The following is a 16,266-nucleotide window of genomic DNA, read 5'->3' as shown; positions in this document are numbered from 1 at the left end:
TTTAAAACTTTAACAAAACAAGAGGAATAATAATAATAATAATAATAATAATAATGATAATAATAACAATAACAATAACAATAATCCGCAATATCGTCCATTCAAAATATTCATGGGATGGAACTCAAATATAGCAATTGAGAAAATCATTTCTATGGTCGAAATCACTCTGTCTAAAATATATGTAGGATGAAATTTAAAGATAGGTATCGCTATAATAACATTTGGAATGATATTAACATTATATTTATTAACGAATACAAATAAAGCGATCTCGAAAATCATATTTTAGGCTTTTTATCTTCTTATTTGCAAACGTTATTCCTACACTAAGGGGTCGGTTGCTTGATGCGCCCTCTCTAATGCCCTCCACCAAACCTCTCCTCTCCATATCATCCTTCACATTATCTCACCTAACTATCTGCCTCCCTCTCGACCTTACCTCCCCCCTTACCGGTTCCTCCCAAGCCCTCTTCCTCTGGGTTGCGGTGGCCTGATTTGTAACGTCTCTGCCTGGTGTTTGCCAGTCGGGGGTTCGAGTCCCGCTCAGACCCGTTAGTGCCATTAGTGTCTGCAACCTTACCATCCTTGTGAGCTAAGGTTGGGTTTTTTTTTTTTTTTTTTGGAGCCTATAGGTCTATCTGCTGAGTCATCAGCAGCCACTGCCTGGCCCTCCCTGGTCCTAGCTTGGGTGGAGAGGAGGCTTGGGCGCTGATCATATAATATATGGTCAGTCTCTAGGGCATTGTCCTGATGGCTAGGGCAATGTTACTGTCCCTTGCCTCTGCCATTCATGAGCGACCTTTTAACATTTAAACCCCACCAGCCATCCTCAACACACGCCCCACACCACCTCAGTCCTGACACGCTTATCACCTCAGCAATCGTTACTACGCCTGCCATTCTTCGTATTTCATAATTTTTTATTAACTATGCATAATGCTATTAGAAAATCATATTTTAGTATTGACCTCAAAATCCGTAGTCACGTAAAAAATCGTTTCTGGCATTGATATTAAAACCAGAAATGGCTGATTTTGGATATTTGCTTTCTATTATTTCATGAAGGCAAAAAAAAAAAAATTTTTTACGTTATTAGCAACATGTCTTGTTGTATATTGAATTATCGGGAAATGGGTTGTTTGATATTATTTGATATTTATTATTATTATTATTATTATTATTATTATTATTATTATTAGAAATAATATTGTTATATTATTATTATCATCATTATTATTATTATTATTATTATTATTATTATTATTATTATTATTATTATTATTATTTTTATTATTATTATTGATATCTGTAAACTATTTTATTTCTTATAGCATTTCATACCCTTGACAAAAGGTTAGGGATATGTAATTATTTACAGATTTCATTTTGTCATTGAAAATGTCCATGATCAAAGTAACCTTTGTTATTTCGATTCAGAGGCAATGATTGTTAGCTTTTAATTTCGTTCATCTCACCATAACATATTTTGTTGGGAAAATTCGAACATCAAATATTAAAGCTTTAAATGTACCTCGTGAATGGCAGAGGCAAGGGACAGTGACATTGCCCTATCAAGAAGGACAATGCCCAAGAGACTAACCATATGATCAGCGCCCAAGCCCGCTCTCCATCCAAGCTAGGACCAAGGAGGGCCTGGCAATGGCTGCTGATGACTCAGTAGATAAAACTTTACGCTCCCCAAACCCCCCAATCCTTAGCTCACAAGGATGGTGAAGTTGCAGCAACCAAAGAAACTATGGAGTTTGAGCGGGACTCGAACCCCAGTCTGGCTTTCACCAGTTAGGGACGTTACCATATCGGCCACCACAATAATGATTATTATTATTCAGTTTTAATTAGGAAACGCAGTGAAATATCAACTGGTTTACGATATATACACACTCAATCGAAGCTTTCCTTTCTAATAACGGAAAATATGATATTATGGGTTCTTTTACTAGAAAGTACTTATTCAACTGGTCTCAACTTTACGTCTCCTCCCCAACCCAGTGCTGGTAACAGGAGTCGGTTTTGAAGAAGTCAGCTTGTAATGTTTAAAAAGAAAAAAAAAATTAATCGGAAATTCTCCTTAAAAATATAGTTCTAGGCCGTATTTCAATCAAATACGGGCGACCGTAATTTTACCTTACTTTTTTTTTTATCTTTTACGGGTTGGTGACCGTAATATCATTCCTTTACGTCAATATATCCGTTTATAAAACTGTAGAAACCCTGGAATAAATGTTGCCAGGCATTTATCGTTTTTTTTTTTTTCGGCAAATTTTTAAGAGTGTGGATATATTCAGGACGGTACTATATACATTTTATGCTTATGTAAGCATATTGGGATTTTGGACGTATTTAAAGCCGCCCTCCATGTTACCGTATAGTTCCCCTCATTTTGAGTTTACTAAGTATTATTACATAATCCAAAGCCTTCCCCATTCCCCTATAAAAAATGTGGATCGTTATGAAGGTTTTATATTTTTCCTTTTTGGGGGGCATTAAAATTTCTCTTTTTTGTAATATCCCTTCTTTATGTCAGGAAGTGTTCCCTGCTGATTGCGTCATTAAATTTGTCGAAACTTTACTCCTTAGTTGTTTTTACCTTTTTTTTTTTTTCTAATAATAGTCACATGTCATGAGGATTATTTGATTTGATTTGATTTCTAACAACAATACATTTAATGTTAGTTATTTGGTTTCATTTGATTTCATAATAAGATTATATTAATGTGAGTTATTGGATTTGATTTGATTTCATAATAATATTACATTCAATGTGAGTTATTTGGTTTGATTAGATTTCCTAATAAGATTACATTTAATGTGAGGTATTTGGTTTGATTAGATTTCATAATTATTTTACATTCAATCTGAGTCATTTGGTTTGATTTTTTTTTTCATGATTTCATTTAATACGAGTTATTTGGTTTCATTTTATTTCATCATAAGATTTCCAATTGTGACAACAATATATACCTCAATATATCTGATAAAATCACCGATATCATTAAACAAAATTATAATTTATATATTATTCATGTTCCTTCCTTTCACTCGATAATAACTACTAAAGCATCTCGTCGAAGAGACAGAAGTACTTGGAAGAACTCCTCCTCTTTTTCATGTTTTTTTTCTTGGAATTTTTGTCTACTTAAATACCGTATACTTAACATAGGGTACTTATCTACTTTAGTACATTCCAGAATGAAACTATGTTTCTGTAGTCTTGGGTAGTGCCATAGCCTCTGTACCATGGTCTTCCACTGCCTCTTGGGTTACAGTTCTCTCTTGCTTGAGGGTACACTCGGGCACATTATTCTATCTAATTTCTCTTCCTCTTGTTTTGTTAATGTTCATTTATAGTTTATGTAGGAGATATTTGTTTTAATGTTATTACTCTTCTTAAATTATTTCATTTTTCCTTGTTTCCTTTCCTCACTGGGCTATTTTCCCTGTTGGGGGCCCTGGGCTTATAACATCCTGCTTTTCTAGGTAGGGTTGTAGTCTAGCAAATAATAATAATAATAATAATAATAATAATAATAATAATAATAATAATAATAATAGTAATAATGACGTATACACGCTGAAGGAAATTTTCCATTTCAGGGAAGGAAACTCAAAGGAGAGACTTTGTCTACTTTATTACCAATCACTCGATAGAGGATCCTTATCCACCATAGCAATGGATATTCTAATGATAGAATTGTGCAGGCTCAATACTACACTGTATTCTAGAAGTTTTATTCCAGCTGTTACAAAGTTGTGGAATGATCTTTCTAATCAGGTAGTTGAATCAGTAGAACTTCAAAAGTTCAAAGTTGGAGCAAATGTTTTTGTGTTGACCAGGCTGACATGAGTCTTTCTATAGTTTATATATGACATATCTGTTTTTGACGTTGTTAATAGTTTATATAGGACATATCTGTTTTGACGTTGTTACTGTTTTTAGAATGATATAGTGTTAATTTATTCTCCTAATTTATTTATTTCCTTATTTCCTTTCTTCAATGGGCTATTTTTCCCTGTTGGAGCCCTTGGGCTTATAGCATCTTGCTTTTCCAACTAGAGTTGTAGCTTGGCTAATAATAATAATAATAATAATAATAATAATAATAATAATAATAATAATAATAAGGGGAAAACTATCCCGTTCTAGTTACTAAAATGAACATAGAGAACTTATCGATTTTAATAATGGATATTCTAGGGAAGAAACTTTATTTACTGGCTGATATAAGTCTTTTTATAGTTTATATATGACATATCTGTTTTGGTATTGTTACTGTTTTGAAATATTTTATTGTTAATTTTATCTCATATCGTTTATTTATTACGTTTTCCTTTACTCACTGGGCTATTTTTCCCTGTTGGAGTCTTTGGGTTTATAGCATCTTGTTTTTTCCAGCTAAGGTTGTTGCATGGCTAGTAATAATAATAATAATAATAATAATAATAATAATAATTCAGTAGTATCCATGTTGAAAATCTCCTACTTTAGGCAGCTATACTCAACTTATGTATGTATGTGTATATACATACATACATACATACACGTATATATATATATATATATATATATATATGCTGTATAGCTTTTCCATATATCCGAAAATCCTTCAATACCAATCTTAAGATTCCATCTCTGGAACAAGGTCTCTGTCCCTTCCCATATCATTATCCAAAGTAACATTTGTAGTATTTATTCCTAATTATATAACGTGCCTTCCCATCCCTGTAATAAACACACAGTCACCCTTCGCGTCGAAGATCAACGAAAACTGGAAAAAAAAAAAAAAAAAAAAAATGTCGCTCCACCTAAGATGTCCACACACAGAGAGTTTCCCTCCTCTCCTAAGATCTACTGTAGATCTTCTCCCTTATTCCGTCTCATCTGTCGGCAGCATCCATCATCCCTTCCCGTTTAATCCACATAATTTTCCCCGGGATTACTCCACGCGTTGCTGCGACTTTCCGCAACCCCCTTGTCGCCACTCTGAGTTATAATATTATGTCGGCGAGTTAATAAATCTCCCGGATGCGAGTCTTGGATTTCTACGCCCCAACACCCTCCCTCCGGGGTGGGGGGGGGGGCCTCCCTTATGTTTAACATGCCTTGTATTGCGGGTCCGTATTTTGATGTCCGCTGGGATCGCTGCTCGACGGAATCTCTCTCTCTCTCTCTCTCTCTCTCTCTCTCTCTCTCTCTCTCTTTATATTTATATATATATATATGTATATTCTCTCATTATCTATTTACAGGGATCCTGTTTTCTTAAAATGTTGTTAGGATGACGATTACATTTTGAGCTCTCTCTCTCTCTCTCTCTCTCTCTCTCTCTCTCTCTCTATGTAATATAAATATGTATATATATGTGGGAATGTATATATACTGTATATACATTCGAAATTACCCATTATGATTTCATGAATTATTTAACGTATCAATCTCTCTCTCTCTCTCTCTCTCTCTCTCTCTCTCTCTCTCTCGGTTTTATTTCGTTCATGATTATATGATAAGTTTAAAAACTTATTATTTCTGACTCGCTAGGCAGCAATTATAATATATGTGTGTATATATATATATATATATATATATTATATATATATATATATATATATATATATATATATATATATATATTCGAAAAAGGGAACTACACCTGCGATATTATTTCTAATGGATCATGTTAGTTGAGGTTGCCTTAAACCTTATGGATTTTTCATTTTTATTTTACGTGAAATAAACAAACATTAGGACTAACAAGATACCATATATTGGTGTGCTACTGTCTTAAGCACACATTTGAGTATGAGTTGTTTTCAGATGTATTTAGATGGTTTATTGAACACATCTTGGTGGTTTTTTAAGTTTTATTGTATATAAACAACTGAGTTAAACATCTCCATCACTGGAGGAAGCTGTGTTGGTCCACATGACCAATTCTGGTGAAGTTTAGACAAGCACTGAACAAATTACTGATATCCCAAAAATCGTACACTTGCTTTAATTTGGATAAGTGACGGAATCGGAAGACACCTGCATCCGGTGACGTCACAAACTTTCACACGAAGAGTTAATGTGTTGACACTAAGAAAGAATGACAACTCAGCATCTTACATCCTGTACACAATTTGAGTTGACCATAGCAAATCTCACGGCCAGCTCTTCCAACCAACATGACATATTACGTCATTTGTTTTAAACATGTAATATTACTATTCTAATCATTACATATGCTCGGCCAGCTATCTCAATTTTTTTACAAAAATTTAACAACAAGCCGAAACATGGTTATTAGGTGTGACTGGACATACGTATCATTCATTGTCCAAAACTAGTAACAATAATGCATACAAAAAAAGATATTACCAAAGCAAAAAGAAAAATGCATGATAAAACCAAGATCATACATATGGTACATTGCTAGCAAATGATTACATGGTACCAAAAAACAAAACAAATTCTGACTTACAAATGATTCGGTAACTTGATAAAGAATAATTGTTACCTTTGTCAGAAACAAGATACTCAACATTCAGTGCACAAATACGAATTCCTGGTACGTACACGTACCACGGTTTCGTACATATATATATATTTATATATAGGGCTGATACATTTTATTAGATGCCCATAGATTCTGTTATATATCTTATATATTTTTCTTTTTTTTTTCTCTCTTTTCTTTTTTAACATTCCGGCTTATATATTTTTTATTAGATGCCGAGAGAAAAAATGATTTATATCCTTTTTTATTTTATTTATTTTTTTAAATGTTATTTTAAATGTATTTTTAACAATGCAAATGTAGAGAATTTCTTTAATTACATATTAATAGCGTACTAATCAGCTTTTCATACAAACATCAATCCGACAAATTACTCCCTTAGCGAATGAGGTGGCCACTCATACAGCTTTGAACTGGATTAAATAGGGGGTATTGTCAGGGCTATGCAACTCATTCCTTTGTAGCTGCTTGCTGTGCCGTAACCTACGCCAAACAAGGATGTTCACGGCGATAAATATCATCACCGTGAAACACAAACTAGCCAGTATTATGGGGTGAAGAATCTCTTTGTAAGTCGGCGACAGGTGGTCCTTTTCGGTAAGTTTCATTAAGTGTTTCGCCACACTTCCTTTATAGGGGAGAGGAAGTGCGGGCGTTGTAGAGGTCCACGTGAAATTCGCGAAGTAAGCACGTTCTCTGATGATTGTCCGTAGGCCAGTCACCATGGAATTCGGGGAAGTCCCGATACAGCCATCTGCTGCGACGAAGATGTGGTTGTGGGATGTGGATCCGTCAGGGCATGATATATTGAAGCCGTCCTTGTCGTATCGTATCCACGAGCCATTATTTAGTCTGCAATTGAATTCTTTATTGTCAAAGGGATAAAGCTTATCCAGACAATTTTCACTTGTATGGGAGAGAGCACCGTCTAGCACTATACCTAACTCGCATGAATCCATCAAGTTTTTACGGAATTCAAATGAGTCAGCTGTACATATTTTTCTATCCATTGCGTCTGAACAGTGAGTTAATTGATTTAAGTCTTTAATGACCGTATATGTTTCCTTGTCTGGGGAAATCAATACGTGTCCTGTCAAACTGGATATTACTGGATTTGAGTGATTCGTCATGAAAGTCGGAAATGGTGATATCCTGTAAGATTGCCAGGCATCAGAAGAATCAAAGGGAATTGTAATCCTAATCTTGTTATTATCTACGTTTACTGTAATTAGGCTGTAATAAAATTCTAACCTATGTTCGTCTAACAAAGGAACATAGCCTAGTTTATCCCTAGTGTTCTCCAGAACTAATTTTAAGTAACGTATAGGCAACAAATGGGGCGACAATACACCTTTAGTTGCTAACGTGATAGCTTCTACATGATCCTTGGATTTCTCAATGAAATGTGCAATTCTGTTATGTATGTGATCTATCTTTGAATCATAATACGTTAATGTTGCTAACAAATCCTGTACTTCCATAATTTGAACGATATTATCTGAATGTTCATTTAACAAATCCATAATTTTATTGATTGAAGCTAACTGATCCCTTAGTTCTGACATAATCAATTCATCTTTATGAGTCAAGAACTCAATTTTCTTATTTTGATTACTAATTTTAAGACGATTGGAAAGTCCTAAACCTAAACTTGCAACAGACCCAAAGATGCTTAATGCAGCATAAATGAACGGATTCCGTCTTTCTTTTTGTTCGTGTCCTACAGTCCACATCAAAAGGTCATAAGCCAAAGATCCTGTCTCTCCAGTCTTATTCTTTAAGTCATCAGATAGCATCTCTGCAATTTTTAATGTTGAGCTAAGCAAACTCTTAGTAGTCAAATGAAAATGTCTCCTATGCAACTCATCCAATGATGCAGAAAACCTTGAAATGGCGGTTCTTAAGCTAGTGACATCATTCTCTTGAAGAAAAATTGCTTGCATATGCACTTCGACAATTACGTTGGTTGATGTAATAAAAATGTCTTCTTGTCTTTCAACTATATTGCCATATTTAAAATATATATTCTTAGTCTTAGAACTCATCCCATACGAAAAAAATGTCTGAGCGAACAATATCACTCCCAACAACAAAAAATTCATCTTGGAAACCTGTAACGAGAAAAAACATATGTAATTACTCCTGTATTAAAAAGAAAACTTTTAAATTGAAATTAAAATTTTTCCTCACTTCTTTTTAATTTCTTATGTGAGACAATGGTACTATTCTCTCATCCGTGGGTTGGGCTACATTTTGAATTCTAAACCTATTGGCCGTTAATATTTCCAAAATGTTAAATGGGCCTTCAAACTTAGGTGTTAGTTTATAGTTGAGCCCTTTTCTGACATTGATTTGAATATAGATGTTATCACCCACGGTATATGTTTTAGTTGGTTTCGCTATTTTATCATGATTCCTTTTCATTATGATTTGTGATTCTTCTAAATTCTTTCGAAGGATATCATATCGACTTATACTTGCATTTATACATTCTTTTAAAGGATTTGATAGATTAGTTGTAGGCGTTAATACATGGAAAGGTGTTCTAACTGGGGTACCATACAATGCTTCATGCGGTGACATTTTAATTGATATATGATATGAATGATTCAGAGTACTCAGTGCCGCCGGTATTGCAATATCCCAGTTGGGGTCTGATCCCCCTAGTGTTACCCTTAATATATTTAATATCTTCCTATTTGCTCTTTCCACTAGCCCATTCGACTCTGGGTGATATATCATGGTATTGATCTTCTTTATTTTGAGGAATTCACACAATGAGGTAAGAAAGTGATTATTAAATTCACCACCCGAGTCTGAGATTATCATGTGTGGAATTCCATGTTTACAAATGTAACACTCGTAAAACTTCCTAGCGCATTCAATCGCAGTTTTAGTTTTAAGCGCTATTAGTTCTGTATATCGAGTTAAAGCATCTATAATTACTAAGAGGTGCTTATTCCCTCTGTCTGACTCGTAAAATCCTGTTAACAAATCTAAATGTATTCTTTCAAAGGGTTGATTGGGAACAGGATAAGTTCCTAAGCTAACAGGTGTTTTCGTATGCCCTTTGTTTTCCTGACATGTGCGACAATTAGCTATGTGTCTTTTTATATCTGTAAGCATTGTATGCCAATAAAACAATGATTTGGCTTTCTGTGACATTAATGAGAACCCAGGGTGTCCATGTAATGGATTTGAATGCAACCAATTCAGGACAGTGGAAACAAGTGAGTTTGGTACTACTACCTGGTCGTTAGTTACATGTGGTGTATTGCGGGTTTTCCTTGTCACAGTCCTACACAGAATATTATCTTTGATTACATAATTCTGCTGCTTATACTTTATATATTCTTTTTCTTTATGATTGCCTTTCAAAGCATTTATAATTGTTTCTATTTTCTGATCTTTTCTTTGCTCAGTCTGTAACAATTCAGCACTCCAGCCTAAATCTTCTTGTTCAGATATTGTTTTTACAATAGGCATGGATGTTGATATATCTATTAATTCAGCTAAAGACTCCGTACAAGATGACACGGGGTTGCGTGATAATGCATCCGCAATGATATTTGCTTTCCCAGGTAAATACCCGATTCTTGCGCCAAAATCTTGAATGATTAAATGCCACCGAGTTCGTTTAGGGCTGTGATTGAAGCCTTTAAAGAACTCTGTTAGTGGTTTATGGTCAGTAAGAACCTTAACGGGATAACCGTAAATTATGAACTTAAAATGCACTAGCGAATTAACAATAGCTAGTCCTTCCTTGTCTATTACTGCATATTTACTTTCGGAAGTTCTCAATTTTCGAGAATAGAAAGCTATCGGGAAAAACTGTTTATCATATTGCTGAAGCAATACCCCTCCCACTCCTAAGTCTGAGGCGTCTGTTGCAATGAAGAATTCCTTACCGAAGTCAGGAAATTTTAAGATAGGAGAACTACACAGTTCATCTTTCAAAGTATTAAACGCCTGTTGATGTTGCTCAGACCATATGAAATCTACGCCCTTCTTCGTAAGATCAGTTAAAGGAGCGGCTATTATTGAATAGTTGCGTATAAAACGCCTGTAATATCCACTACAACCCAGAAATTGCTGTATTCCCTTGACATTAGTAGGTATGGGAAAATTACGTATAGCCGACACCTTATCATGGACTACTTTAAGACCTTGGCTTGACACCATGAAACCCAAATATACTAATTCTGTTTTGAAAAATTCACACTTACTAATCTTTACCCTTAAGTTATGTTGTCTTAATCTCTGTAGTACTAGTTCTAACTTACGTAGATGTTCTTCTAAGGTGTTGGAAAAGATTACAAGATCATCCATATAGGCATGCAATATATCCCCTAACAAGTCTCCAAACACTATGTTAATCATTCTTGTAAATGTTATAGGAGCACAACGTAAACCAAAAGGCATCCGTAAAAATTCATAATGTCCCCTGGCTGTGCTGAAGGCTGTGTATGGGATACTATCTTCTTCTAATGATATCTGGTGAAAGCCTTTAAGTAAGTCCAAACTGGTAAAATATTTATTCTGACCTAACAAAGACAAAATATCGTCAGTACATGGCACTGGGAATCGATCAGGGATCGTTTCCTCGTTTAGACGACGAAAGTCGACACAGATACGCCATGTTCGATCTTTTTTCGGTACAACTATTAAAGGAAAATTATAAGGGCTATTTGATTTTCTAATGACTCCTTCCTCTAACATTTTACCTACTTCATCATTTATTTCATTCTGGAATTTCATAGGGAGTCTGTACGAGGGTACATATATAATTTTCTGTTTGTCTTTTAACCTTATTTGATGCTCGATCACATCTGTTTTCCCTAAGGATCCATCCGTAGTGGAAAAGACATCTGTATATTTATTTAAAAGTTCAAAAATTTTCTGCTGAATTTCTTCGTCTTGAATGTCCTTACTGATTTTATTTTTAATAGATCGTAAAAGGGATTCATCCGCAACTGATTGAGAGTGATTGATTTCAGCAACGGTAAGAATACGATGTTTATAAACTTCTACATCCAAGATATGTTGATTTTTGTGAATTACTAAAGTGTTATTTAAATGATTACAGACTTCGATATTACATTGCTGATGTGAGCCTACTGTATAAATAGCTTGTGTGACAGACAATCCGTTGGTTTTCAAAGTATCGGAAAGGATTAATATTTCAGATCCCGGTAGTGTTTTCTTTATTTGCACTATTAAATTCGAAGGTATGTTTGGTTCGATATATTGCGTGCAAGATGATATTACGGGTGAACGAGAATTCTGCTGGGTCGCGTGTATTATTTCTTTATTAGTGAGACAAGTTATTGGTTCTTCAACGTACGTTACGGTTACATTTGTCGTCTCCTTATTATCCAAAACAGACTTTAAAGTATTAGAAGACTTATAGAATTTCCCTTTGATATACACGCCGTGCTTTGCAGGAGCTAAGATAATGTTTTGATTTCCCATAGATGGGTATCCTATAATTACAGCTGGATACATATTAATGTTTTTCACAACAACAAATGTATCGGCAAACGTGCGATTACCGACTCTGAACTGAATATGAGTTATGCCTATGACGTTTAATTCATTATTTCCTATACCTGAAAGTCTGATTCCTGATTTTTCAATCGGAAAGTTCGAAAACAACAAATGATGCGTCTTCAAATCCATAATATTACGTGGACTACCAGAGTCAAAAAATAACGTAAAGGATTTGTGTTCTAAATTTACAGCATATAAGGTTGGCCGTAACTCATTTTGGCTTATTATTGTATGAATTCGTTGCAAATCTACGGGAGCATGCACTGTTTTACTTAATTCGGCCGTGTGTTTCATAGGAAAATCTATTGTCTCACATTTATCTGATAAAACATTAAATTGATTATTCAATACTATTGATGTTGACATAAATGACCTTGACCCAACATCACTCTCTTCCCCTCTAGAGTTAACTATGTGGTATTTGCTTTGTTCTGCACATTCTGAAAATTAGGCTGACTTTGCGAGGTCTGGTTTGACGGCCCAGGCTCAGCGATATTTGAAGAAGTGTTTGTTTGTTTCGGACTCTGAACTGCATTGACATTTTGTTGTTTCTTCTTATTGTTAAAATGAGGATTTTTCTTTTTATTTCCATATGGAACTGACTGTGGAATTGACTGTGTATTTCTAGGATATTGTTGTGTCTTACGCGCGTAACATTGACTATAAGAATGTGATCCTGTGTTGTGAACTGAACAAAATTTCGTTCTACAGTCTGCGCTTATGTGACCTTGACGTTTGCAGTTGTAACACGTCACTCCCGCTACTGGATTATTAATTACGTTCACTGTTTGTGGTTTTGTTTCATTCTTAGCAAAAACTTGAGTTAACACGGGATCGAGATCTGGACACTTGGACATGTGCTTCTTTATCTGTTTATAGACATCCAATTCCGTACTTGCAGGCATTAACTTCTTATCAAAGCACCGCACTAAAGCTTCAGGCAACATAAGTGTCATGCAAGTTAAATACATTAATCGTAAAAAATCTTTCACGGAGATATTATCGTTAGTAACCCAAGTGGAATTACCTAAAATGTCCTGATATTCGTTAAGCCTATCAGCTATGAGAGCTGCTCTCTCAACAACATTAAGCCGATTCATAGTGGCTTGATTAAGTGTATTTCGTAACGTTAACACCACATCCAAAGCTTCTTCACCCCCATAGATCGCGCGTAACCTAACTTTGAAATCATCCCAAGTAACTGCTTCCTGAAATGAAACACCTCTTAAATACGCACTCGCATCCCCCTTAGAAAAATCTATAAAACTTTTAGCTTCTTGTAATTGTACAAAAGGATCTACGATTTGTTTGGCATTTAAATGGGCATCAACGGATGAAATCCATGACTCCACATTTTGTGGCAAGAACCCGTTGACACGGCCTTGAAAAGGAAGGATTGCTGACCTGGCATTTACAAGCGTCACAATTGGAGGAGGATTAGCCTGGCCTACACCACTAGGTCCAGGGGTAGGGCTGACAGGAGGAGCCATGACTGCTGTATTCTTTTTTTTTCTATCTCTTTGACCCCTTTCAATCCTATCAAAATATCTATATGAGTACAGACGCCCACTGCGTAAACGCATATGTATAATAAAATTCCCCCAACAATGTTACTAATCCCAATACATTTCCCCCCAAGAGTTTATGAAAGAAAAAGGAATTAGCACAAAGAAAGAAAAATTCTAAATGAGAATTCGGAGTTTCTTATAACAAAGTTTAGGAATTCACTCACCCCAGTAATATTTGACTAACGACTTGTGACAACTACACTTCACTGCACAAACTGAAATGAATACAAAATCTTTGTACTTAGCTTTATATGTAGTCGAGTCGTCTCTCTCTCTCTCTCTCTTGATGTTTTGTTAGCGATGTCTCGTTCTAGTTTCTTGTAGAATGTAGGTCTTCCTGGATATGTTTTGCAATAGTTGAATGCCAGTCCTTGGGTTTCCTAGGATGTTGATTGAAGATTCTATTTGTATACTAACATATGTTGGTGTTAGCATTTTCGTTGGACTCAGTCAAAATTGTAGATATTTGTAGATAGTTCTGAGTTCTTGAAGATCTTTATCAGGTATTACAGCTTTTATGTTGAAGTCTTGAAGATATATCTCTGGTTTTACAGCTATTTATTTTTGAAGTCTTGAAGATATTTCTCTAATTCTTAGAGTATAACCGCTGTCTTTGAGTTTAAGCGCTGCCACCATTTATTGGTGTGCTACTGTCTTAAGCACACATTTGAGTATGAGTTGTTTTCAGATGTATTTAGATGGTTTATTGAACACATCTTGGTGGTTTTTTAAGTTTTATTGTATATAAACAACTGAGTTAAACATCTCCATCACTGGAGGAAGCTGTGTTGGTCCACATGACCAATTCTGGTGAAGTTTAGACAAGCACTGAACAAATTGCTGATATCCCAAAAATCGTACACTTGCTTTAATTTGGATAAGTGACGGAATCGGAAGACACCTGCATCCGGTGACGTCACAAACTTTCACACGAAGAGTTAATGTGTTGACACTAAGAAAGAATGACAACTCAGCATCTTACATCCTGTACACAATTTGAGTTGACCATAGCAAATCTCACGGCCAGCTCTTCCAACCAACATGACATATTACGTCATTTGTTTTAAACATGTAATATTACTATTCTAATCATTATATATATATATATATATATATAAATATATATATATATTTATATATATAAATATATATATATATATATATATATATATATATATATATATATATATATATATATATATATTCGAAAAAGGGAACTACACCTGCGATATTATTTCTAATGGATCATGTTAGTTGAGGTTGCCTTAAACCTTATGGATTTTTCATTTTTATTTTACGTGAAATAAACAAACATTAGGACTAACAAGATACCATATACCTGACTTGGTTTGTGACCATAGCAAGGCCATTGATTTCTAATTTATTTATGTATTTATTTTATTTTATTTAATTTATTTTTAAATTCAAAAGGACAGAAATTCAAGCTGGAATTTTTTTTTTTTTCCAAAACGACAGAATTGTTGCTGGGAGGATATATTTTATCCATGAGAATTTTTATTTCAATAATGAATATAGACATCCATCATCATCATGATTTTTTTTTTAGGAACTGTTGAAAAACTTGTGATTTGAAAGAGGCTTGACGAAAGAGTCAGCAATGTTACGATTTTACTTTTCCTTTTAACTTTCCAGTGACTTTGAGTTGACTTTTTAAAATAAATTTTATCTCCTGTAATGTAATAGACATCGAAAAACATTTTGAATTTGAAATTATCAAAATAATTTCATATTTTGATGATTTCATATTTCACAATATTTTTCTAATAATCAAATTACAGGAGATACATTTTATATTAAAAAAGTCAACTTGAAGGCACAGGAAAGTTAGCAGAAAAAGTAAAAAGTAACATTGAAAGCAAAGTAAAATTAACCTTTTAATGTCCTCAATGTCAAGATAAATAGAGAAAATTAAGAAAAGATTAAAATTACTTGTAAGTGTCATTCAGTAATGCCCTAAATATGGTTTAATCCTTTATGTTTCGAGTGATATATGTGTATGAGGGATTATTATTATTATTATTATTATTATTATTATTATTATTATTATTATTATTGTTGTTGTTGTTATTATTAATAGCTAAGCTACAACCCTAGTTGGAAAAGCAAGATGTTATAAGCCCAAGTGCTCCAACATGGAAAAATAGCCCAGTGAGGAAATGAAATAAGGAAATAAATAAACGATATAAGAAGTAATGAACATTAAAATGAAATATTTTGAAAACAATAAAAACAGTAAAACAGACATTTCAAATGTAAAATATAAAAAGACTTATGTTAGCCTATTCAACATGAAAACATTTGCTGCAAGTTTGAACTTTTGAAGTAAAATTTACAAGAAACACAATAATGAAGGTACTCGTAGTTCTATTTTGGTGTTATCTATTAAATAAAAAGGCTTCCTCTTGATTAAACAAACTGCAAATATATTGGAGTAATATTTGCTACATACGCTTAAGGCTTTGATATTCAAATCAGATACCAGTTTGTTTTATGTCCTCAATGAGAAACTGTTTCTGCGCATGCGTCAGTTTTGAGAATTTCATTTAGCACACAGAAGTATGTTCGGGTAGTCTGAAATGTATCACTGGGTAATTTGTGTCGAAAAT

At 34.1% G+C, this 16,266-nt stretch overlaps 1 long non-coding RNA gene across 1 annotated transcript; it reads right to left on the bottom strand.

Annotated features, from left to right (window-relative positions):
• Positions 1 to 7,082: 7,082 nt before the first annotated feature.
• On the bottom strand, positions 7,083 to 13,865 carry LOC137622006 (uncharacterized). The gene is made up of 2 exons (XR_011040319.1): positions 13,804 to 13,865; positions 7,083 to 7,373 (listed from the first exon to the last, which is right to left on the bottom strand). It is a non-coding gene; the product is annotated as an uncharacterized lncRNA (long non-coding RNA).
• Between the last annotated feature and the right edge of the window lie 2,401 nt (positions 13,866 to 16,266).

This window comes from Palaemon carinicauda, chromosome 28 (assembly GCF_036898095.1).
Source record: "Palaemon carinicauda isolate YSFRI2023 chromosome 28, ASM3689809v2, whole genome shotgun sequence".
NCBI classification, from domain to species: Eukaryota; Metazoa; Arthropoda; class Malacostraca; order Decapoda; family Palaemonidae; genus Palaemon; species Palaemon carinicauda.
Note: the sequence above shows the minus strand (reverse complement) of the source record. Positions and strands in the feature narration are given on the sequence as shown.